The sequence below is a fragment of the Festucalex cinctus genome, chromosome 7 (assembly GCF_051991245.1).
Source record: "Festucalex cinctus isolate MCC-2025b chromosome 7, RoL_Fcin_1.0, whole genome shotgun sequence".
Classification (NCBI taxonomy): domain Eukaryota; kingdom Metazoa; phylum Chordata; class Actinopteri; order Syngnathiformes; family Syngnathidae; genus Festucalex; species Festucalex cinctus.
This window is the reverse complement of record NC_135417.1, coordinates 27,784,818-27,811,414: the sequence shown is the minus strand read 5'-3', so window position 1 is coordinate 27,811,414 and position 26,597 is coordinate 27,784,818. Positions and strand designations below refer to the sequence as shown.

Here is a 26,597-nt window from a genome sequence, read left to right as displayed (position 1 = left end):
TTACCTAATAAATATCACTAAGCAACTTAATTAGTTTTGATTGAAGATACAACAGCTTCCTTGTACTTCGATGTGCAGGAATTTACATGGCTTTCACAAATAGTCTTGCTCATGTAATAATGTACTTCATTGGCTCAGTGACTTTCAGTTCATTGTTTGGTACCTCATCTGACATACAATTGTTACCTTCTTGCAGAGACTCGTACAGGAAATGACCATGGGGGAACATGAAGATATCCAAGTCCAGCTGATAGACTGATACCAAGAAATACTTTTTGACACATTGCTGACACATCAGCACCACCATGATTTCCTGTACCTGGATCCCAGACTGCAGCACCTTGGTGACTTGTGGCAAATAAGTGACACTTTCCCAGATCCTCGAGGACAATACAAAGGTTTTTTACCTGGCATATAATTAGTCCATGTCTGACACTTGTTGTTGTAGTTTGTATAACTTGTATATTGTTGTTGTGTGTTAATTTGTACATTTTGAATAACTAAAAAATACTATTTCCTTTGGCGTCAACATATGCAGTGTTCATTCGACACCTAACCTAACACTATTTTACATGACCAGAAATGTAAAACATCAAAAGCCTGGAGAATTATTATAAATGCTTGCAATGACAAGGAATTCTTCATTGGCCAATGAATGTAAGGTACAGTACATGAAAATGAATAAATAAAATAAAGTAAAATAAAAGTCTACATGAAATGAACATATTAACTAAAAAATTTTTAAAAAAAAATGCTGTTAGAATATAATGAGCTACATGAATTGCAGTTGTTCCAGAAATTTACCAATACGCTGTACATTTCAAAATATGGAAAATAGACATACAGGTTTGGGCCAAAAGTAGTGTTACAGAGCAGGTATGCGTTGTACACAGCTAAAATATCTGATTACCTCAATACCATGATGTTTTTTTGTGTGTGTGTGTGTGTGTGTGTGTGCTGACATTGTCCCCCATTAACATTGCAACATTCCTCAAACTCTCCCGAACACAGTATGATCTGTAACACTACTTTTCGCCTACTCTATGATGTTATTGGGGCAAAATTAAGGAAGGCTTGTCCATTGATTGTGTGAACAGACTGCAGTAAAAATGAAGTCACTTCAATGTTTGCTGGTTTTATTAAGTTTGACATGCTCCTTGACTGCACAAGTACATGTTATGGAGTGAGGGCATGTTCCCACCAACGATGATATCATATTCTTCAAAGGCTTGCTGAGGAAAGTGAGGGAGGAGTCACTCCATGGCTTCAGACACCTGGTCAGCAGGTCCTGTGTAAAACAAGTGGTGCTTGTACATGTGACCATTCCGTATTGCTTCACACAAAAAGTTAATGTAGTGTGTAATACCGTCCATATGTAAATGACACACCAAGACGTCGGCTGACTTCAGTTTGTTGCAGCTCAGATATGGTAGGTGGAGATACTGGTGGTACAACACCGAAGCCTTCTGGGGTCCTCCATTCAAGTGTCCTCATTCGGGGCATTCCAATTTGGCTGCTGACTCTCCCCTTGATATTTTTTTTTCTTGGTCGGTGGTGTATTTAAACGGTGCATGAATGCTTGTATACATCAGAATATGGTTCTGGAAGCCCTCAAGTTTGGCTGTTGATCTAGTGTGACACAAACAAAAACAAAATTATCAAATAAAATAAAATAATTGATGATACTACTATATGTCACCAACTTTCCAACAAAGCCCCCAAAATAGAGGTAAGATCTTTAGTTTTTGGGCCCAAAACATTGTATTAGCTAGATAAAAGTAACTTGACTGCATAGAATATGCAAAGGCTGCTTGCTTGTCGAGTTTCCGTGGAAAACGTAGCAGCCTGTAAATTCTTGTGCACCCAATTACACAATGGACCAGTACACACTTGAGTGAGAGAGTTCAGACTCTGGCAGTGCTTACGGTACAGCCAGCATTTAAGTCCAGAAAGTTATTCCCTGCCGAAAATTAATTTCGAGAACACTATTTTCACCAACCACAACGAAAATAATAATTTTCAACTCCTCCACTAATACAGTATGCTTTAGATTCTCCATTGAAGTTATGGGCAAATATACCTCCGAAATCACAGTTACATTACATTACACAATAACTTGCGCATTTACTCTAAATATAACGTGCCAGCGGGAATCTTTTTTTTTTTTTTCAAAGCAAGTAGCTACATAACGAAATCGTTCGAGTGGTGCGGAGTTGCTAATCAACAGCTACAGTGATCGTAAAACAAAGGTACGAACATCGTATTAATTAGTACGGTGTATACTTTTTCTCTCGCTCTCAAAACGTAAACACATGTACTCTTACTTACCGGCCAAGTAGAAAGCAGTCGAAAACACCGGCACGTCCCAAACCTAGTCTGTTCCTCATTTCTCTCCATCTGGCAAATGCGGCTACAATATAAACTCTTGTTTTGTCGCGCTGAAATAAAATAAATTCCCAAAGCAATTGTGATGCTTGATAATGCTCTCTTCGGGGACCGGAAACTCTTCTTCTTCGTGTACATGCGGTCGCCATACAAACCGGAAGTGTGTCTGCAAAGGCGTTCCAAAAACGCGTTAAGAAATGGAGCGCTGAAATTTGTCGTTGACGGCACCCGTAGCAGAAAGATGGCGGCGAAACATGGCGGACACTAGCAGGTGAGGCGCGGTCATGTAAAATAATTAGTGATTTATATACTTACCGTTATATTTTAAAAAAGTATGTTTATGCGATACAACATATCTTTTTACTTACTACTAACACAAACATTTGTTTTGTTTTTTTAATGAATGACTTTTTATTTCACCACTAGATGCCACTGTATAATACTGAGTGTACCTTTAACTATCAATTACAATACCATAAATATTGCCGCATTACACATTTCTATAATGTAAAAAAAACAAAAACAAAATTTCTCATTTTCCTGGATGCTACAATATGGCAAAACCAGGGGTTTCAAATTGGGTGGGCGTGTGTCTCAGCATAATCACTAGGGATTTAACGATTAGGGCAATATCGTGATATTGTGATGTTAAAACTGCCAAAATATCATCGTCGTCATGTTCACAATATTTAAAAGGAATACATCTGTTAAAAAAGTCAGGTTGATTTCCATTTGTGCAGTTCTAGCACCCTCTAGTAGCTAGTTTATTAGTGCAATTTAATTTTCATTAGGGATGTTTTAGCCTTCTATGTTTAAAATCTATGCTAATTGTCAGATAAAGGGGAACCTAATTTGCTTGTGAAGCGATCAATGTGTGCTTGCATTAGCAAGTAAGTGCCTCAATATTGTTATTAGAGATTGTAGGTGGTTTATATGCATTCCTGTTATGTACAAAAGCACAATATTGTGCCTTATTTAGTATGAGCTCTTTTTTTTCTGCCAATATTGTGATCTTTAAATATCGCCAACCCCCTCACAATATTGTGATAATATCGTAGTGATGTTTGGATATCGTTACATCCCTAATAATCACTGTCAATGTGATTTACTTTGTAAGATCTGCCATTGTATGGCTGGACTGTTAAGTTCAAGAGTTGGATCCCAAAAAACGCCGACACAGGTAATAGTTTTGACATTTATTTGTAAAACAAAGTTGCAAAGATGCAACCATCAAGGCTAACAATGACATGAAAAAAAGAGAACAAAGGCATCAGCCAGGGCCAAAAGCTAAGCATAGATTGCCCAGTATGTCATTAACTAAGCGATCTGTGTGAAACATACTTACGACTAGACAATAATTGAGTGAGAAAAATACAACAAACCCTTGGCAATATCTACAATGGACTATCCCTTCACACATCACAGGACATCCTTAGGTTATGTTTGCCTTGATGCTGGTTGTAATCGTGAGATTTTAGATGAGTGCACAAGTCAACCTCTGGTAAGATGGCAGCTGTTGAATATTTCAATAACAGAGACATACAGAGGAAGCAGCTCTGCCGTTAGACGATCACAGAAGTCGCCTGGCCCTGATGAGATATTAATGGATATGGAATCTGTTCTCCTCAGAATAGTTTGAACAATTCCCTGTTTCTACTTTGTAATGTTGAGTTATATTGAATTTTGTGATTTATAAATATAATGCCTGATGCGTAATAGGAAGAGATAATACCATTTGGATTGGTATGAGTTCGTTTCCTGTTTAAAATACTGAATTCTATTGTGAGTGGGTGTCTGCCTTTCCCTCTCTTCTGCTCCTTTCTGCTGTATTTGTATTATGCTGTATTTGTAATGTGCTTTGAATAAAATGATCTAAGTTAGAATATACATAAAATAGTATAAACTAGGAAAATAGATTCCTATTAATAGACATTTAATCTGGAACACCACAAGTGACAAATCTTTTTTGGAATTAAAAAAATGTGTGTGTCAACATTTCAGACTCAGGATTTTTGTTCTCTCTAAGCCGTTTTAGCTGTTGATGTTTGCACAGTTGCATATTTTTTCATGAGAAGAAAACCAGTGACTGCGCTCCATCAACCTCTTGTTGTTCGAAAGACAAAAATATGAGGCATCTATTATGCTACTGTGTATTGTCTATCACTATTTTGCCGAACCCAAACCTCATAATTGTAAGGCAGATATGCTAAACCAGGGGTGTCAAACATAAGGCCCGCGGGCCGGATCAGGCCCGTTAAAGGGGTTTAATCCGGCCCACGAGATGACTTTATAAAGTAAAAAAAAAAAAAAAAAAAATGTTAATGCCAGACCAATAAATCAGCCGGCCACAATCAAAACATAAATTCGTAATTTCACAAGCATTCTTCAGATGAGCAATGCAAGTCGTACACAGAATCGTCCTAGATGTCATTATTTTAAAGTTACGGTTTGTTTAAATTTTTCTTAATTTTTTTAAAAAAAATCGCAGACCGACAGATGTGTAAATACGACACAAATTCAATTACTGGCGACACAAATATATATGACAAGAATTAACATCCTTATCACTTCATTAACTGCGCCATACATTGCATTCTGGGAAAAATATATATGCAAAACAGGTAGATTTAACACATCCGGAACTCATACAGGCAAAGTGTTGCCGTGTCCCATTGGCATTCGTGTTACTTTCTTGGAACAATATATTACAGCTGAGCTCCGTAATTTAGGGCTGGCCCACAAATAGCAAAAATTTGCGTAGAATTGACGGCAATTGTTTTTATGTTATATACCATTGTTTTACTGTTTCTGCGTACTTGGTCATATATTTTCCTCCATGTGGCCCCTGAGCTAATATGAGTTTGACACCCCTGTGCTAAACACTATTTTACAATACTACCCACCAATTTATGTCTAATCATATCAAGCATAAAAGCCATTTGGCTGTCAACTTTTGTTCATGTTTTCTTGAAAAGTAATGAAATGCATGCGTGATGCCCGTTCTAATATTTCAAATAATCCAAATTAAATATCTAATCTTTATCTAATAACTGTGGATGGGCTAGATAATGGTAGAGGATCAAATTAAACCCCATTGCTACACCACTGTGAAGAGGGTCCTCATATATAAATATTTGAATGCATTTCTGCTGAGGAAGCACCACTTTAACTTGCAAATTATACAAACTATCATTAAAACTGTACCAGGACTACAAAAGGAAGCAACAAGCAAGTGTAATGTTTTTCCATTCTATGCGGTAGGGATTTAAACCCAGGTTGACCTTGATGGTGATGGATGAGAGGCTTTAAGGTCAACTGCATCGGGGGAAAAGTTATTTGCATAAAATGAATTATTTGGTGAAGAAGTGAGGGAACATGCAGTGCTTATAACCTCCTTTCTTGTTTCAAATAATGAGCAAGCAGGACACTTAGAATGGGAAAATGAAATATACTGTGCTCCATGGTTATGTATTGTACTCCATCAGGTGAACAGTGGCTGCCAAATGGCTATGTCTGTACACAATTCGCATGATTATCTGGACAGAAGCGGCATTTCCTTCCACCTGAACACACTACATCTGCCCTAAAGGTAGTTGCCACACATTCCCACCATCTGATTAGTGAGGCTTGGTATCAGCATGACATGAAGAAGGAAGAGATGGAAAGAGAAACAGGAAGGAGGCATCTTTTTTTGTCTTTCTCCCTTCATCTGTCTTTCCTTGTCACAGTTGCTCTATCTGTCACTCAAACGCTCATATTTATTTGTTTCTCCTTGCAAAGGGTTGCCTAAAGTCACTCTTTCCGTTTCTTTTTTTGTCTTATAGGAACCTCAATCTGGCTTCTCTGTAAATCTTTGTTCCTGCCCTCCTCTAGTTACAATGCCCTTAACCTTCTGTCCTTAAACAAGAAGCGTGAAGTGCAAAAAGAGAAGACCAGAATCTCTTTAACTGACAGTAAGCGGCGATTAAAGTGAAGCTATTCTGTTTAGTTTATTGTCAAGTGTCGGAGCCAAATAAGACTCATAACTCATGTGAATAATGGCCTTATTGCCGGGCAATTCTTCAACTGAGAAAAGAACAGCATGGGATGATTTAAAGACTTGTCCTTCTGCTTTACAATTGGCCCGTAACATTTTACTTTCATGATCAGAGAAATAAATGTTAAATCTCCTAAAATACTGATTTTGTTCTCGACAAAAGTGACTACCATACTTCTTTCGCAGAGTATAATACAACACTTATTAATCATTTTCCAGTATTAGATTAGGCATTGTGTACAAAGAATAAAAGTACAAATTTATTTGGCATCTTATTCCCTGAATTTTAGTTTAAACCGATTAAGGGGTCTATTCACTAAGAATGCGGTGTAAGGGAAATCGGTCCAATTAATTATTAAATCAATAATTGTTAATTATTAAATTGATAATCAATTGGCTCATTAATTGAAGGAGACTCAAACTTAATATTTAAATTAAGTTGAGCTTGCCTGCGGAGCACCACATCTCTTTTTGATAATTTTATCAGGATAACAGATGAGAACCTCGTTGAATCAGTCATTAAAATGAAGGTTGTGCCCTTACTAGGTCACTATAAATTGATGAAACACACACACAGTAAACCAGGGGTTGAGTTTTGTGCACGTTTATTCTCTAACCTAGGTGGGATAATCTACTTAGAATTTAAAGAAGCAAAACTAACTACTATGATAGGAAATGAAACGAGAACTAAAATAATAAAAATAATCAAAGGAGAAGAAAAGAAGAAAAGAGAAACGGTCTTAACCAAGGTGATGGATTTCTTAAATCAACCCAACATGGGACCCACAATCAACCTAGTTTGCACCAATTTGTAATCTGGCGAAGGCCTGCAGTTGCACTTACAGATGGGGTTGGTCTGAGAAGCAGGACCCTGGATGGAGACTTGCCAAGCCCGTTTGAAGATAGAATGGAGAAGGTTCAGTTCAGGAGAGGGAGAGACAGGTCGTCCGGCTGGCCAACTGAGCGTCACGGGGTCAACCTGCTGGCTGGGAAGAGGCCCTCTTGGTTGAGGCCTCGGTGCTTGGGAAAAGCACCATCCGTTGAGCCTTTGCAGGGACTAAAAGCAGCGTGTTTCGCTGCGCCTGTCGCTACACGCGATGGCTTCTGTGCGTTGCCGTGTGCTGGAGGTTAAGCTCGCTGGGCTAGCCCTTTGTCTGGCAACCACGCCGATGGAGACCCGGAAAGAGAAGCAGAGAAAAGAGCGGAGCCAAAGAGCAGCGAAAAGAGAGAGAGCAGCACGCAGGGAGCGTGCTTTTAAATTGGGAGGGCGGCGGCCTCCACACCAGGGGTCTGGTGAGACCAAAGTGGAAAGTTACCAGCTGGGGGAGGGTTTTGATAGACTAATCAGATTGAATCTGGATCCCATGCCATGTGTGTTGAGATTCTAAGGTCAGAATTCAACCAATGCAACACGTACAATTTAATACCTCAAATGAAATGTTACCGAGCTTACATTGTTAAAACGTGCATACACATGAAAGTTTAGTGGAGAATCTGCCACTGCAATGGAACATTTTCATGACATTTCATGGAGTCAACATTTCACAAATGGCAAACATAACATTTCATAATTCATTGTTCTGTTGCAAAATAAGAAAGTCAAGTTTCTAAGAAGGCTTTTACTGTTCTGACGTGTGTGTGTGTGTGTGTGTGTGTGTGTGTGCGTGTACGCGTGTCAGTCAGAACATGTGTGGCTGTTTGTGGGGGATGTTCTTGTCCTCCCCACCCCCCACGGTGGCATGTCCAGGCCACAAGAGTGGAATTCCTTTGGAACTGAGGTTGCAAAAAGTTACAACTGGCCGATAATCGTTACAGCGGTAACCCGGGATTTACACCGGATGCGGCTGCGGTGTGGCTGCGGTGCGTTCCAGCAACGCAACCAATTAGATTCCATTCACTCAAATGGTGCAATTTACACCGGTTGCGTGTGCGTTGCGTGTCGACTGCGTCTCAGCTTCGGCGTGCCGCAGTCCTTCTGCACAGATAGACCTATTTTCTATTTTTGCCGGATGCCGCATCCGTCGGCCTCCGGCAAATGGCAAGCTAGCACAAAACACATCGAGCGGAACAGGAAGACCGACGCAGTTTCAAAATAAATTTCCGGTTACCTTTCAGAATAAAACACTCGCCAGCTCCCATTTCGCAATCATGTCAGCAAAACGTGATGTGGGCGTAGCCGGGCCTGGAGTTAACGGGCAAGGTGCTCATTCACGGTTTAGACACCAGCAAACCTGGACGAGGAGAGGTTTATATTGGCGGTGGAAAGCCACAAAATAATACAAGTCCACCTCTCTTTCTGCTTCTCTGTTGAGCACAGACTTTGTCGTCGTCTTTTTTTTTTTTCCTTTTTCGTTTTTTTTTTGTTTGTCATTGTTTTTAATGCCACATGATTGCGCGAGGTCACACGAGACACGGCGGGAAGTGGTTGGCGACGGAGCTGCCGGAATGGCAGCTGTGCGGAGCCGGTGTGAGTTGGCCAAAAAATGGCGCGTCCGGAGCATGCAGTCAAGACGCACCGCACCGCATACGCATCCGGTGTAAATCCCGGGTAATAGCGCAAAATATTGCACCACAACTGCACCTGCAGTCTGCGCCCAGTTACCCACCTATTCACTAAGGATATTGCTCGAATCATATACTGGCGCAAACACGCCCACAAAGCTTGGAGCAAATTTTCACCTGATTTACCACACATGGCAATGGATTTGCGCCAAGAACATGGTAGTATATACTAACAGTTGCGAGAAAGATGACATTATCAGAAAGCGAGATTGGCCCGAGAGTAAACATTTATAGCGCCATTAAGCTGTATAGAGCAGAGAGGACGACAACTGCGTCATTCATTCATAAAGTACAAATTATTGGTGCGAGCGTTTTTTAGAAATATATTTTCAGAGGTTGGCGTGGCCGTACAGTATGCATCCGGCACGTAAAAATGATCGTACAATGCCTCCCCGCCATTTCCGATCAGCCCGTGTTACGTTGTCCTAAACCAACATTGAGGAATGTCCACTTCTCTCTCTCTGTCTCTCTCTGTCTCTCTCTCTCCCTCTCTCTCTCTCTCTCTCTCTCTCTCTCCTCTCTCTCTCTCTCTCTCTCTCTCTCTCTCTCTCTCTCTCTCTCTCTCTCTCTCTCTCTCTCTCTCTCTCTCTCTCTGCGTGAACAGCCAGAGAGTGACGGTGCACCGTGCCATGCACTGCTGTCATGATCCCGGGATCGAGGTTGCGTCAGGTTAATACATGCTTTCCAAAAATGTTATTTGCATCACGCAAACGAGGTGTGTCTATTTTCGCTGGCGTTAGTGAATTAGACGCTGCATATCAATGAGTCTCATTTGCATTGGTTTGGGCATATTTTGCGTCAAATGTATGCAAATTACCTAATTTACATACGCGCAAATAAGACCGGCGCATAGTGGCGCAATCTGGTTGGCCGCGCACTTTGTGACGGATTTCCCCATCTGTGCGTGTTTTGTGAATTAGTGAATGGTGTGGTACGCCAAGGACAGTGGCTTGAAAAACTATTCATACCCCTTGAACTTTTTTTTGTATATAATTTTTGAATTATGTTTTTTTTATATCTTTTTATTTTCACTTTTAGTCATTTGTTTATTTATTTAGTCATTTATTTATTTAGAATTTTGGCAGTTTTGGCAGCTTAATGAACAGAACTTTGGAACGTTGGCAAATGGTCACAGCTTAGCTCTGTTGCATACAGAATAAAAAAAATACAACTATTTGTTGGAGAGATACCAGCCAACTGCATTTATATGGCTAATTTTTGCACAGCTTGTTGCTAAACCTGATTTTAGCATCACTGTAAAACCAGTGGCGCAAGCTGTCCCTTCATTTTCCTTCCTGCCAGTAAACAATGTGACATGTAAAGGAAGCCAGCTACCAGAGAGGACGATGATTCCTATTGATTTTTGGCCCACAATCTGTTGTCACAGACATACTAACAAATGATATGTGCCATCATATTACCTGCAAAATGACAGCAACACATTGATCACCCGAGTGAGGTTTGGTATTTGCCATAATCACTCACATAATAAATGTCTTCTTCCTTTTACCTTGTAGATGCAGCACAAAACTACAATCTCTAACCTGGCATTCGCCGCCAAAAGGGATAAGTGCAGCTTGAAAAGATACAGAGCAAGGAGTAACATTAGATCAGTGGGAAGTAATACTTAATCAGGTTTAACATGGAGATGTTTATTCTCCTTTTGCTGGTGCTTTTTATTTTTATTTTTGTTGTGATCTACATGATTTAGTTATTAAGTTAGAAATGGTAAAATCCGCTTTTAATCTATATCAAGCTTTATTTTTGGAACCGTCCCGATGTGGAAAAGGGAACAAAGGCTTTTTAAATGTGGGCATGTTATCACCGTGTTTACATTCAATTCGTATCTGGACACTTAAAGAAAAACTGCATGTATTTGAAATGAACACCTCCCAGAACATTACAACATTTAACAAACTCACAACACAAAAGTGCATTGTTTTCTTTGTCACTTCCCAGAACATGACATTTAACAAAGTCCCAACACGAAAGTGCATTGTTTTCTTCCCTGGTGTATTCTGTTTTGAAGAAAATGCTGTAAACTGTCTTGTATAGTGTTCCACCTATAAAAATATTGGGCCATAGAGACACATATGATAGAGTCATAGAAACAGAATCTTCTGACCACAATGTCTCAATATATATATATATATATATATATATATATATATATATATATATATATATATATATATATATATATATATATATATATACATATATTAAGGGTGTCACGATTTCGTTTTTTTCTCCCCCGCTCTGCTATTGGCTGGATAGGTGTAAACACTGTCTTTCCACAGAAACGTCCCTCTGTTTACAAAACAAACACAAAATTGCAAAATACAGGCTGGGGGGGTAGGGGTTTAGAACGAAATCACCAACAAAGATTAACATAAACACAGATGTGTAGACTGAGAGAAAGTTAAAGTGTGTACATCCTGTATTTAAAAAGTGCATTTTCCTGAGTGAATCCGGCAGACTGCGCCTTTAACAAAATTCACAGATAGCCTACAGATTTTCTGCCTTGAAGGTACTCAAATCGCTATAACACTGAGGGCCGAAATCACAAAAAATGAACTGCGGTCTGTCTGTGACGGACCCACAATTGCCCTTCATTTGCATCCGCAGTTTGCTCCGTCTTACCATCCTATTCACAAAGGATATTGCATTAATGATATCGCAGCACAAACTTTGACAGCTGATTTCAGTTTGCACCTGTTTTCTTCCTGGTTGCCACACAAGACAATAAATAGTAAGTATGAATCCTGGCTCTACGCCAAGAACACCACAGCAGAACAATGGGCAGGGAGAGACTCTCACTCAATTCAAATCACAACTCCAAACACACCTGTTTAAAACTGTCTACTCAACATAATGTAATTTTGATCTGTCCCTTTCTATTTTTTTTTCTAATTTAATTGTTTTGTTTTTTTTCTCATTACACTGCGAATGGCTGGCAACCAGTTCATGGTGTTACCCCGCCTACTGCCCGAAGCCAGCTGAGATAGGCTCCAGCACCCCCGTGACCCTTGTGAGGAATAAGTGGTTCAGGAAATGGATGGATGGATCTTTCATTACACTTTTTAGGGCCCGTGCAGCGACTGCTGCGAGGTCCCTATTGTTTCTGTAGGAATTCTTCTGAGCTATTATTATTCTCCGCAAACAGTCGGACTTTTGGGACCCAAAACATGAACGGAAACCGACCAAACTTTGCACACACATCAGACCACAAAATATTAGGCAGTCTCACTCTCTAGCTACTTTTATAAAACCCGTCTTAAAACCCATCTGTATTCCTCGGCTTTTGACGCACCATGAGAGTGAACATTGTTTTAGTGCTTTGTGGGGTCTGCTGTATTTTGTTTTGTGAATTTTGATGTCTGTTTGTTTGTTTGTTTACTTATTCATTCATTTATTTACCATATTTTCCGCACTATTAGGCGCACCGCATTATAAGGCCCACCTTCAATGACATATTGTAAAACTTTTTCCATATATAAGGCGCTACAGTAGAGGCTGGGGTTATGTTATGCATCCATTAGATGGTGCTGCGCTAAAGGGAATGTCAACAAAACAGTCAGATAGGTCAGTCAAACTTTATTAATAGATTCCAAACCAGCTTTCTGACAACTCCATTCACTCCCAAAATGAATAAACAGCTGTTTTATTATTTTCTCTGAGGTAAAGTATTAGTATTAGCTAGCGATCCAAGATGGTGGGATCTTCTGCGCATGCGCGTCACCGATCGTGCAGGGTCACCGATAGCGTCTTGACAGCAAGACCTGTTGTGGCTCAATATTGATCCATATATAAGGCGCACTGGATTATAAGGCGCATGGCTTTTGAAAAAAATTGAAGGCTCTTAGGTGCGCCTTATAGTGCGGAAAATACAGTATTATTCTTTCACTTCTTGTTATTAATTTGATATAAATTTTATTCACTTGTATACTTACTTATGTTTAATGTTTGTTTTGTTCTTGTTTTACTTATCTTCGTCTTTACTGCATGACCAATTTCTGTTTCATGTACAGCACTTTGTATACAGCAATGCTTGTTTTAAAGTGCTTTATAAATAAAGTTGTTGACTTGAGACTTGGGGTGTATTTCACAAAGCACGTTCAACAAACTGTGAGATTAACCCTGAACAACGAGTTCACATACCCTCAGATAGGAAACTGCGTTGTCGGTTCCAGTAAAGCTGATTCCAGTGAATTATATCAACGCTGAGAAGTTGCACCTGGACTTACTACCAGACTTTAAAGACCGCCTCAATGGAGTCCCGATTCGTCGAGCCACCATGGCAACGGGGTAGCAGAGCGCTGCTTCCGCGTTGCTTTTTGCCTCTCAACCTAAAATCTTTATACGATCATATGTCGAATTTGAACATGTCTTTATTTAAAAAAAAACAAAAAACAAAAAAAAACACCGCAGCGGCTCCCCATAGAGAAAGGCGGTGTGGGAGAACATTACTGCTCGGGTCAATGCCTAAGTTTAAATGTATAGACCTTGGCAATCACAATAATATTACAGGGGAAACATTTTGAATGATAGCTCATTAATTCATTTCATTTAGCTGAAATCCTGCAAGGGAGAAGTGCACTTTATTTAAGATGAAATATAAAACACTAAGATGAAATATAACAACATTATTCAAACGAGTATAAGGAAAAAAATGGAGCGCAATACATACTCCGATGTGAGGGCATATGACTATGTCTGGTAATGTTGCAAATGTAAGGATGGATTAAATTGTGCATGTAAATAATGGACTGTAATGTGAAACGTACCACTCAAAAAGGTAACTGCGGAAATGCCAGCATATATGCGTGTCTGATCACATTTATTGCATGACCAATTTCTGTTCCATGTACATGTAACTGAGGGTTTGACATGACTATTATTATTATTATTTTATTGTATTTTCATAAATTTTTATTTAATGTTACGTCTTACAATTGATATTGTTTTTTCCCATTTGCTGTGAACGCATTGCGCATTGGATTGCGTCACCCTTCGTTCGCTCGAGGGAGGGAACTTTCTAGCATTTTTCTATGCGGAGCGAGAGGAAGAAGTTGCTCTGATATAGGAGGGAAAAAAAACCTGAAGCCTAATATTGGGAAGCTCGGAAGTTAAGGAAGTAAGTTAGGAAGCATTGGAGTCGAATCCTGATGTGTTTTTTTCTGAGGAGAGTGGAATGTAACATTTCGTATGTTGAGGAGAATTGAATCCTGGTGAGTTTTTTTATTCGAATGTGCGAAGTTAGCTTCCTTATTGGAATGTATTGCTGGATGTTTAAGCTGTAAAACCAGTCGGGATGTGATGCTTGTGACTACTGTAATTATTAGCTGCTATTGAAATGCTACTGTGGCGGCAGAGGGAGGAAAGGGAACGAGTGTTACACATGTACTCCTAGCAGGTGCATTAGCACGCGGGCTAAGCTAACAGGCCCGTGGTTGGAATTTCTTTGTAGACTCCATGTGTGTTAGAAGTACAAATTACTTTTTGTTCACTGTTCAATTGAAGCTCTGATATTTTGTATTTTTTTAGTAGTTGTTTTTCACATTGAGTAATGGTGCTGCATGTTTTGCAGGCTGTTTTTTTTTTTGAGTGACAGAATCGTCTGAAGATTGAACTCTGCTGTTTATGGACTGGATGCCAAGTGGGACTTCAACGAGAGACGTTCAATTTTCCATGGTGGCCTACTTCCCAGGAAGGTGGTAGGACAAATCTAAAGGATTCTTAGTTTTCAGAGGAAATTTGTATTAGCATACGAGAGCCGCAGATCATCATGAAGTGTCCTTATGTTCAACCTGAACAGTTTCCCCCTAGATCCCAGACATCCACAGATGTCCGACCTCCCGTGTTGTCAGATGACATTGCAATGCTACGACCAACACTTGACCTTGACAAAACTAACTTGACCTCACAACATGAAGTTCCTGGGTTGGGTAGTGTTGAACCGTCATCTACAGATGCTCCAAGAAATGTTGTAATTGATATTCCTGAACCTGACTTGACGCCTACCCTGACTGACATGGTTCCCATTCCATCACACACGACACCCAATACTGACACGGCGAACACTGATAATGTTGAAGTAGAGTCAGCAGGGTTGCGACGCTCTAGTAGAGAAAGGTGGCCACCTAAAAAGTTTACTTATGACGAATTGGGAGAGCCATTGAACCTGGCTGTTAGGACTTTTGTTCATGCTTTAGGTGTTGCCCTCTCGGAAGCTGTAACATCACCTCCACAATGTCCGAACTGGGAAATGATGCATGAAGGGACTCATGCCGTTTAGAGGCGGAGAGTGTAACTGAGGGTTTGACATGACTATTATTATTATTCTTATTTTATTGTATTTTCATAAATTGTTATTTAATGTTACGTCTTACAATTGATATTGTTTTTTTCCCATTTGCTGTGATTGTGAACGCATTGCGCATTGGATTGCGTCACCCTTCGTTCGCTTGAGGGAGGGAACTTTCTAGCATTTTCTATGCGGAGCGAGAGGAAGAAGTTGCTCTGATATAGGAGGAAAAAAAACCCTGAAGCCTAATATTGGGAAGCTCGGAAGTTAAGGAAGTAAGTTAGGAAGCATTGGAGTCGAATCCTGATGTGTTTTTTCTGAGGAGAGTGGAATGTAACATTTCGTATGTTGAGGAGAATTGAATCCTGGTGAGTTTTTTTATTCGAATGTGCGAAGTTAGCTTCCTTATTGGAATGTATTGCTGGATGTTTAAGCTGTAAAACCAGTCGGGATGTGATGCTTGTGACTACTGTAATTATTAGCTGCTATTGAAATGCTACTGTGGCGGCAGAGGGAGGAAAGGGAACGAGTGTTACACATGTACTCCTAGCAGGTGCATTAGCACACGGGCTAAGCTAACAGGCCCGTGGTTGGAATTTCTTTGTAGACTCCATATGTGTTAGAAGTACAAATTACTTTTTGTTCACTGTTCAATTGAAGCTCTGATATTTTGTATTTTTTTTAGTAGTTGTTTTTCACATTGAGTAATGGTGCTGCATGTTTGTGCAGGCTGGGTTTTTTTTTCCTTTTTTTTTTCTTGTGATCTCAATTTTTTTTGTGGGTCAGGCCTGATACCAAACTGGTAAACGAACTTACTCGATACACGGACCGATACTAATTGATACCAAACCGATATCCATTACATATTGAAAAGACTGAAGATTCTAAATAACGGACAGGAGCTTGCGGGTATATTCAACTGGATTGGACAGAGAAGAAGCATTGTACAAAAAAATAAGAGAACAAAGAAAAGGAAACCGAGATTGTATTGAATGGTAAACTGAATATAACCATTTTTGTTGTTTGTGTTTTGGTTTGATAAAATTCTGTTAAAACACCCTATTCACACCCTTTTTTTAAAAAAATCCCCAATATACGATATATATATTTTCAACTGTTTGCTGGTCAGTGTGTCTTATTTCCGTTGGAGGTTTCACTTAACTCGAAGCAGAGTTGCTGTCGCCAATCTCCTCGTAACCTAAATAAAGCCTAAATTGAACGGATTTTAATAAATTATACATCTGAGAGGCATTGACTGATCTATTTCTTCCATTCTTCTTGATTACTTGTTGGTAGAAGGGTGACACATCAGAGTAGCTACACTATAGGCGGCTACATACAGCACTTTGTATACAGCAGTGCTTGTTTTAAAGTGCTTTATAAATAAAGTTGAGTTGAGTCGATTTCAGATAGGGATGTCACGATAAGGGCAATATCGTGATATCGTGATATTAAAACTGCCACAATATCGTTGTCGTCATGTTCACAATATTTTAAAAGTACACATCTGTTAAAAAAAAAAAAGTCAGGTTGATTTCCATTTGTGCAGTTCTAGCACCATCTAATGGCTAGTATATTAGTGCAATTTAATTTTCATTAGGGATGTTTTGGCCTTCTATGTTTAAAATCTATGCTAATTGTCAGATGAAGGGGAACCTAATTTGCTTGTGAAGCGATCAATGTGTGCTTGCATTAGCAAGTAAGTACCTCAATATTGTTATTAGAGATTGTAGGTAGTTTATATGCATTGCTGTTATGTACGAAAGCACAATATTGTGCTTTTTTTTTTTTTTTTTAGTATGAGCTCTCTTTTTTACAATATTGTGATCTTTTTTAAATATCGGCAACGCCCCCACAATATCATGATAATTATCGTATCGTGACCTTCATATCGTGATAATATCGTATTGTGATGTTTGGATATCGTTACATCCCTAATTTGAGATGTAAAATGTTTTTACTTCTCACTACGCTTCTTCTGATTATTGTTGCATTGTTTCTATATATCAGCCACGGTGGACACAGCTTTGAATTAGTACAGCTATCGCTCTCTGCAATCTGAGTCAACACAGTTCAGTAGCACGCTGTATTAGCAAGGCAAGGCAAGGCAAGTTTATTTGTATAGCACATTTCATACACAAGGCAACTCAATGTGCTTTACACGAGGAAAGACAACACATAAGCATCAAAAAACAATAGTTAACATTCAGAGGAAAAAAATAAATAAATAAAAATAGGTTACAAAATTTACTAAAAAAAAACAAAAAAAAACATACAATAACAATCTTAAAACATTATTCAACAAACTTTAAAACATTTAACATAAAAAAAGTTTAAAATAATATTAAAAAAAAAAAAAAACTTAATTAAAGCTGTTTAAAAGTCCCTAATCAAAGGTATAAGAAAAAAGCAAAGTTTTTAACCTGGATTTGAAAGCATTTACACTCGGGGCTGACTTCACTTCTGTTGGTAGCCTATTCCATCTGTGTGCAGCATAATAGCTAAATGCAGCTTCACCATGTTTGCTTCGAACTCTGGGTTCCACTAGTTGGCCCAAGTCTGTGGATCTCAGAGCCCTGCTGGGTTTGTACTCAATCAGCATTTCTTGGATATATTCAGGACCCAAACCATTTAGTGATTTATAGACGAATAGCAGAACTTTAAAATCGATTCTACAGCTGACAGGGAGCCAGTGTAAATCCTTAAGTACTGGAGTAATATGTTCTGATCTTTTTGTTTTGGTCAGAACTCGAGTTGCAGCGTTCTGAATGAGCTGCAATTGTCTCATGTTCTTTTGAGAGAGTCCAGTCAGAAGACCGTTACAGTAATCTAGTCTGCTGGAGATAAAAGCATGGATAAGCTTCTCTTGGTCTGCTTGAAGCATGCAGTCCTTCAGTCTGGATATGTTTTTCAGGTGGTAAAAGGCTGTTTTAGTGATGAATTTAATATGATTGCTGAAGGTCAGATCTGAGTCTATTAGTACCCCAAGATTTCGAACTTGGTCTTTAGTTTCTAAAGACAGTGACTCAAGCTGTTTTTTAACAGCAATCCTCTTTTCTTTATTGCCGAAAACAATGAGCTCCGTTTTGTTTTCGTTCAGCTGAAGGAAATTTTGGTTCATCCAGTTGTTAACTTGCTCTAGAGAATGACACAATGCGTTAATAGAACTGCTGTCATTTGGGGACATAGATAAATACAGTTGTGTGTCATCTGCATAACTATGATAGTCAACATCGGTGTTCTGAAGCATTTGACCCAAAGGTAACATATACAGACTGAACAACAGGGGTCCAAGGACTGACCCTTGAGGGACCCCACATGTCATGGCCTTTCGATCAGATTCAAAATTTCCAATGGTCACAAAGTAACTCCTTTCCTCCAAATAGGACCTGAACCATTTAAGGACTGTTCCATTTAACCCCACCCAAGTTTCCAGCCTGTCTAACAGTATATTATGATCAATCGTGTCAAATGCTGCACTGAGGTCCAACAAGACGAGCACTGATACCTTCCCTGCATCAGTGCTCAATCTTATATCATTCAGTACTTTAATCAGAGCTGTTTCTGTACTGTGATGAGGTCGGAAACCTGACTGGAATTTATCCAAAAGTCCGTTTAAGCTAAAAAAATTGCTGAGTTGATTAAAAACCACTTTTTCAACTATTTTAGTTACGAAGGGAAGGTTTGCCATTGGTCTATAATTTGCTAGCAGGGAGACATCCAATGTTCTCTTTTTTAGAATGGGCTTGACGGCGGCTACTTTCAGACATTTAGGAAGTTCACCTGATTGAAGTGAGCAATTAATTATTTGTTGTAAATCGATCTGAACAGATTTCACAATGGTTTTGAAAAAGCCAGATGGTATTGTGTCAAGACAGCTCGTGGAAGGTTTCAATTGCTGAACCAAGTCTACTACAGTATTTTGATCCACTGAGTCAAATTCTGTCATGGTAATTAAATTATTCCTAGGTGATTTTAAGTGCAGCATCGTTTTGTTATTTTGCTGGTTTGTAACAATGTTTGACCTGATGGCTTGTACTTTTTCACTAAAGTAGCAGGCAAATTCATTGCATTTATCTGTTGAGAGGAGTTCTGGCGCTGTTTGATTTGGGGGATTTGTAAGTTTGTCAACCACGCCAAATAGAGTGCGTGTATTGTTGAGGTTCCTACTAATAATTTCAGAAAAGTGTTGTTGTCTAGCTATTACTAACTCTTGGTTAAAATGACAAAGACATTGTCTGTACAGGTCAAAATGAACTTGGAGTTTAGTTTTTCTCCACTTTCGCTCTGCTTTTCTGCATTTAGATTTCAAAGTCATTATGTTGGTAGTACACCTCAAAGGTGTTTTAGTTCGGGATGAAATGGTCTTAGTTTTAATAGGAGCAACAGCATCCAAAACATTTGAGATTTTTGAGGTGAATTCATCCAGAAGTTCATCAACGGTCTCTGCATTTACAGTTGGTGATGCAGCCATTAATTCCATAAACATGTTGCTTGTATTCTCATTTATGTACCTTTTTTTTAATCGAGACAGTAGTTGTTTGAACTTCTGGGATTGTTTGTAATTCAAAAAACACACAGGAATGATCTGAAATAGCCAGATCTTTCACCTCAACAGATAAAATGTCAACACCTTTAGAGATGACGAGATCAAGAATGTGACCTTGATTGTGTGTTGGACCTTTTACATGTTGTGAGAGACCAAAAGTATCAAGTATATTACAAAATTCTTTGGTATTTTTATCCAAGTTGTTGTCAACATGAATGTTAAAGTCTCCAGTTAAGATCAGATAATCATAGTCGGTACAAATTACTGACAGCATTTCTTCAAATTCCTCCATGAATCTGCCTTTTTGTTTTGGAGGTCTATAAATTATGACAATGACGATGTTTGGTTCACCTTTTACCAAAAGACTAAGATATTCAAATGAATTAAAGCTTCCCAATGAAATTTCTTTACACTGAAATAGAGATTTAAAAATGGCAGCAAGTCCACCACCTTTTTTGCCATTACGACATTTGTTCATGAAACTAAAATTTGTTGGTGTTGCCTCATTGAGAACCGTGTTGCAGGAACCTTCTGTTAGCCATGTTTCACTGAGGAGAAATAAGTCAAGATCATATGTCATGATAATGTCATGAATCAACAATGATTTGTTAACTAGTGATCTTGTATTTAGTAGCGCTAGTCTCACAGTGGCAATCGGAGACGCTGGTTTAGTCAGAGGTTCACAAGCTATACTGACTAGGTTTGTACTTCTGACTTATTTCTTCTCATTTCTTTTGCCAACTTTCTATTTCTTGTAATCACAGGAATGCTACAAGCTTCCTTGGGTCCTGACTTATTCTGGGAACACACGTTTTTTATATTGTATATGAAGTCTGGACCCAAAACATATCAGACCGAGCTGTAGTTGAGATTCTCCATAGCCAAAGATGGAGGTCGGCGGGTGGGGAGCTGTATGCTGATGCTTGGTGGAGTCAGACGATTAGTGGATAGCTGAATGTGGCGTCTTGGGGGGAGCATGGGCGAACCGTCATCAGCAGGCAGCTGCCTGGAGAGACTTTTATTTAGCTGTATGGAGAGATTGACCAGATTGCTCAACCTGTTGGTGAGACTCGCTGGCGAGTCAGTCATCGGGTCATTCGGGGGCGGTGCACAGCGCGGGGGTGCATCCGGCAGTGAATCCGGTAGTGGCGCTGTCTGGCAGGTGTCGCTTGGGGGCGATGAACAGCGCAGGGGTGCATCTGGTAGTGAAACTGGTGGTGGTGGTCGTGGTGGTGTTTGGCAGGTGTCGTTCGGGAGCAGGGGAGCTGGATGTTCGGTGTTTGGAGTGTGGGCAGATGAGGACAAATCAATCTGTTCTGAAGGGCAGGGAGTGCAAGATAGTGAGCCAGCCTCACCAGATCCTCTTCTTATCGGTTGTTGTGTTTCATGTCCTTTGTTTTGGGAACATAGCGTCCAGTGACGCACGCTATGGAAGATGTTGGCTGTCAGTAATCTGACTCAGCAGCAACTTGTTACTGTCACCGCCGGTCTGCAGCTGATAATGGCTTTCACAATAAAATGAAATTTTTTCTGCATATGGTGGTGGGGTGGACACTCAGCCCGGCCTAGGGGGATAAAGTAAAGCCTGCCGTGCCGTGCCGCCAGGTTAATAGAGTACTGGGAGAAAGCATGCACCTAGCGCTGGCACATGCAAAACATTCTTTGGGTTTAGTTGCCCTTTCAAGCAATATTGTGAGCAATCATTTCTAGTTTACTTGAGTGTTTGTCATTCAACTTTGCATAACCCTGATTGTCTTACCCTTTCAGAGAAGATAGAGTACACAATCAGAGGTGTTGCATGCAGTTTTAATGATTCATTGAGACAAATGTGCCAGTCACAAGTCAACAGTCAAGGCTCAACACACGTTGTGTCTGATCCAAAATAAAGATCAATTGGTGCACCTCCTTTAAAGTATACAATATTTCAGGTTGAATGGATTTCTCTCTCATAAACAACAGTACACAGGAACAAAATGACAAAGACACGCCACTTTAGTGATGGTTTCCTGATAAACACCATGTCTGCAAATATAACACAATTCTACATCCTTTCATCTTGAAATTGTGTGTAGTTCATCATATCCCAAATATTGACACGTTGTGGGGTAGCCTGCAGCTTACCAACTTTGTCTGGCCAAAATATGGTCACATTGTCTTACACAAACACAAACTGATCAGAAAACACTACAGAAGTAATCTCATCTCAGAAAGTGATCCGGAGTGGAATTTATGTTTGATGACCTACAGTCATTGAACCTACCACAGAATATTGCCCACCATCAGTCTACAACAATCTTATTTTCAATGTTTTGAGTGATGTTGACAAAATATAAAGAGTGCTTCATAGCACCACCCAGTACAGTTAAACCAAACTACATTATACAGCTTTCAAAACATCCATTAAAATAAATGAACACCTGCCCCAAATAGTGTCAATAAAACAGAATATTACAATCCACATAAAAGGAGGAATTATTGTAGGGCTGTCAGTCATCCAAATAATGTTGCAGAGGTCTCTATAAAATATTACCGTATACACTATAACTTTTCAGTGAAATGTGGCATCAGTATTTGGATAGATTTGAGCTACCGCTATGTTGGCAGAAATAGAAAGCATGGCAAATTATGGTGATAAACCAAAGCGTGGTCCCATTATTTCAGACTGAATCCACAACATTTTTGCATTGGGTCGATCAAGAAGATTTGTTTTGACATTTAGGCTATGTTCACACTGCAGGCAAATGAGATCCAAATCTGATTGTTTTGCCCATATGTGACCGGATATAAAATATCCTCTGAAGGTTGATCACAGACTTCTTGACTCACTGGAAAGCGCATGTGTCGCTAGGGGAAATTGTCTTGGACACTCAAACCATCAGCACCCGGTCCCCCTCTGTGTACTCAGAGATGGGAAGTAACAAAGTTACTTTACTTGAGTACAGAGGATAATTTGAACTTGATCGCAACTCAGAGAGTCAATTGGCCGATGCATACCCTTTTTTGCTCCACTAGCAAATAGCTTTGAAATTGATGTATGAGGAAACATCCGGTAAAAATGTTTTACTACTCGTCAAGTACATTTCAGAGCCTGTACTTTATTTTTATTTGAGTAATTATTTGAGTGAGTACTTTTGCTTTAACCAAAGTTGTTTTTTTACACAAGTAATTGTACTTTTACTCACATAGAGAATGCCAGTACTTTTTCCATCTCTGTGTGTACTGTTCTCCGACCCGTTACGTATCTGGTTTGGTATTGCTGTAACAGCATCCAGTTTCAACTAGTTTTAGGCTATATAACGTCTGGACTATATGATGTCAAGGATCTTTTATGCTATATGATGTTTGTTGATGTCAGGAACTATTTGTAATTCCGGAGTCAACAGTCAATCAGAGAATTCCATGTCAGTACTAGTACTCACATGTTCAGCCACAACCAATGAGATTGATTGACTGTCTATTTAAATCTCAGGATTTGTACATGTAGACATGTAGGAGACGGGGAAGATGGAATGGGGGAGGGGGAAATGTGATGGAACCCAACCGAACTAGCAGCTCAGTGCACAAGCGCTCCGCAGTGTAGGTGACGCCACGGGGAAGGACTGCGGGATCTCATGGATGCAGTGAAAACCTGGATCATGCATGCGTATTATTTTGGATGTGTATATGTGTCAGTCTCCCCGCAGATGTGCCAGTCATCTCATTGCCGTGGAGACAGCTGGATCGTCACTGTTTGAAACACAGGGGGGAGGATGAGGATAAGGGACCCCACCGTCCAGCAGTAGTTCTTCATCGAGGGGAAAAGTCCAGATAATGAATGTTTTAAGAGCAGGCCGACAACAACTCTGACCTTATGTCTTTCACCCGTGACTCTCAATGGGGCCTCAATTAGCAATCGCTTCTTCAAGACAAGACACCAACTGTCCGGGATGACAATTGGTAGAGCCGAGCATTGTGTGATTATTTGAATCATATGTATATGTATGTGTATTTGTATGTATATGTATATGTATATGTATGTGTATGTATATGTGTATATATGTATATATATGTATATGTATATGTATGTATATGTATATGTATGGATAATGGGTTACGAAATAGCATATGAATTTATATTATGCATAGGCTATATAGTAATAATAATAATAATAATAATAATAATATAAAAATATATTCTTAAAAAACTAAATTAATAATAATAATAATAATCTCGCTTAGGTCACCATTTACTGGTGTATTGTTATGTTGAATCCCCCACAGATTTCCTTCACACTCACTTCCCCCCACGTTTCTTCACTATTATACTTATCTACTTGCTATCTCTCTCTTTATATAAATTATATAAATTGCCTAATTACTCTTTTGCTATCCTACAATATGTTAATATTAATAAGCAGCTTATATAGATGTATACATAAGACTGAGTCTATATTGCTTGTATGCAGAAATTAGTTCTGGTCTCCTGGAATGTGTGTGGCGCTCGCTCCCAGGCAAAAAGAATAAAAATTTTAGACCATCTCTCAAAATTTAAGGCAGATATTTGTCTCCTACAAGAAACCCACTTACAAAAATCAGAAGAAAAATTATTTATAGATAAAAATTTTAGTCAAGTTTACTCTGCCTCCTATAATAGTAGACAAAGAGGTGTCTCTATACTTATACATAAGAATTTATTCTTTACTCTAAATAATATAGTAACAGATTTAGAGGGCCGATATATTATTATCCAGGTAACTATATTTAATAAAGTATATACAATTGGTAATTTATATGCCCCAAATAATGATGACCCTGATTTTTTCCATGAATTTTTTTCTCGGTTACTCGATTTAGCAACAAATTCTACTATTATTATTGGAGGTGATTTTAACACGGTCTTGAACCCGTTAATAGATCGTTCTAATAATACGATATATACAAGGCGATTACGATCCGCTAAAGTAATAGATGAATATATGGAGGATTTTGGCCTCAGCGATGGCTGGAGACTTCAAAACCCAACTAAGAAGGAATTTACTTTCTTCTCTGCTGTGCACCGATCATTCTCAAGAATTGATTTTTTCCTTACAAATAATTCTATTGTTGATAAAACTGCTATAAAAATACATTCTATAATTATAAGTGATCATGCACCAGTCTCCCTCACTCTACAAATTGACTCTACCTTTAAACCTCCCCCGATATGGCGTTTTAACATCTCATTACTGAAAGACGTAGAGTTTGATAAAATTATTAGAAGGGAGTGGGCAGATTTTTTGGAAATAAATGACTCTCCAAATATATCTCCATCTCTTCTCTGGGAAACAGGGAAAGCGGTAATTAGAGGGAAAATTATATCATATTCAACTTATAAAAAGAAACAGGATCAAAAATTAGAAAAATACCTGGAAGACAAAATTAAACAACTAACTGATGAATATGTATTAAACCCAAATAATCAAATATGGATAGAACTACAGAATATAAAAATACAGTTAGATAACATGTTATCTAAAAAGACAGAGTTTATAATACAACAGTTGAGATATAATAATTTTGAACATAATAATAAATCAGGCAAATCAACTTCAACGGAATCGGGAAAAATCTCTTATAACGGCTATTAAAGATATAAATGGTGAATGCACACAATCACCAGAAGAAATTAACCATATTTTTTATAACTATTATCGAAATCTATACACAGAAATTAATAGACCTAACCCTGAATATATTGAGGAATTCCTAAACAGCTTAAATATACCTCAGTTATCTATTGAACATAAAGATATTCTCGATACCCTGCTTACTATAGATGAGTTGTATCGTGCTTTAGACAGTATGCCTAATGGCAGAGCACCTGGTCCAGACGGCTTTCCGGCTATATTTTTTAAACATTTCTGGTTAATGTTTGCTCCATTATTTCTAAGAGTAGTAACTGAAATTAAAAGTAAAGGTGATATACGTCAAGATATGAATATAGCAGCAATTAAACTTTTATTAAAGCCAGAAAAAGACCCTACCCTCCCGTCAAGTTACCGACCGATATCACTAATTAATACCGATATTAAAATTATCGCTAAGGCCTTGGCATCTCGATTAGAGACGGTAATCTCGACAATTATTCATAGTGATCAAACAGGTTTTATTAAAGGTCGCCATTCTACTAATAATATTAGGAGACTCTTTAACTTGATTAGTATGTCACAGCGGTATGATAAAAAGGCAGTTGTTATTTCGCTGGATGCAGAAAAAGCATTCGATAAAGTTAACTGGTCCTTCCTCTTTGCTGTCTTAAATAAATTCGGCTTCGGGGAGTCATTCATTCAATGGGTCTCAATATTATATGATTCTCCTAAAGCTACAGTTACTACTAATGGGATTACATCACAGAGTTTTACTTTACAAAGGGGAACAAGACAAGGGTGCCCAATTTCTCCTTTATTATTTGCTATATTTATTGAGCCGCTTGCATTAGCTATACGTCAGGATGGACGGATCCAAGGAATCCACTCCGGGACAATAGAACATAAAATTAATCTATATGCCGATGATATATTACTCTATTTAGAAGAACCTGCTATCTCGCTAGGGGAAGCATTTAAATTAATAACTAAATTCTCTCACTTATCAGATTACTCTATTAACTGGACAAAATCAACATTATTACCTATTACAGAAAATTCATGGAATCCTACAAGTCAGGATCCACACTACTCCTTTCCTACAGGTAATTTAAAATACTTAGGTGTTAAAATTTCACCTAAGTTAACTGAATT

The 26,597-nt window shown here is 38.7% G+C and overlaps 1 protein-coding gene and 1 long non-coding RNA gene across 7 annotated transcripts in view; one reads left to right on the top strand and one right to left on the bottom strand.

Annotated features, from left to right (window-relative positions):
- LOC144021954 (CUB and sushi domain-containing protein 3-like) overlaps window positions 1-26,597 on the bottom strand; it is a 1,200,535-nt gene that overhangs the window by 1,086,746 nt on the left and 87,192 nt on the right. The window lies entirely within an intron of this gene.
- LOC144021955 (uncharacterized) overlaps window positions 14,024-26,597 on the top strand; it is a 33,331-nt gene continuing 20,757 nt past the window's right edge. Inside the window, exons 1-2 of one of the 2 annotated variants that reach the window (XR_013284229.1) lie at window positions 14,024-14,214; window positions 14,574-14,697. This is a non-coding gene — a long non-coding RNA (uncharacterized LOC144021955). Of the gene's footprint in view, window positions 14,215-14,573; window positions 14,701-26,597 lie in introns of both variants that reach the window. The other variant, XR_013284230.1, reaches the window with a different exon arrangement.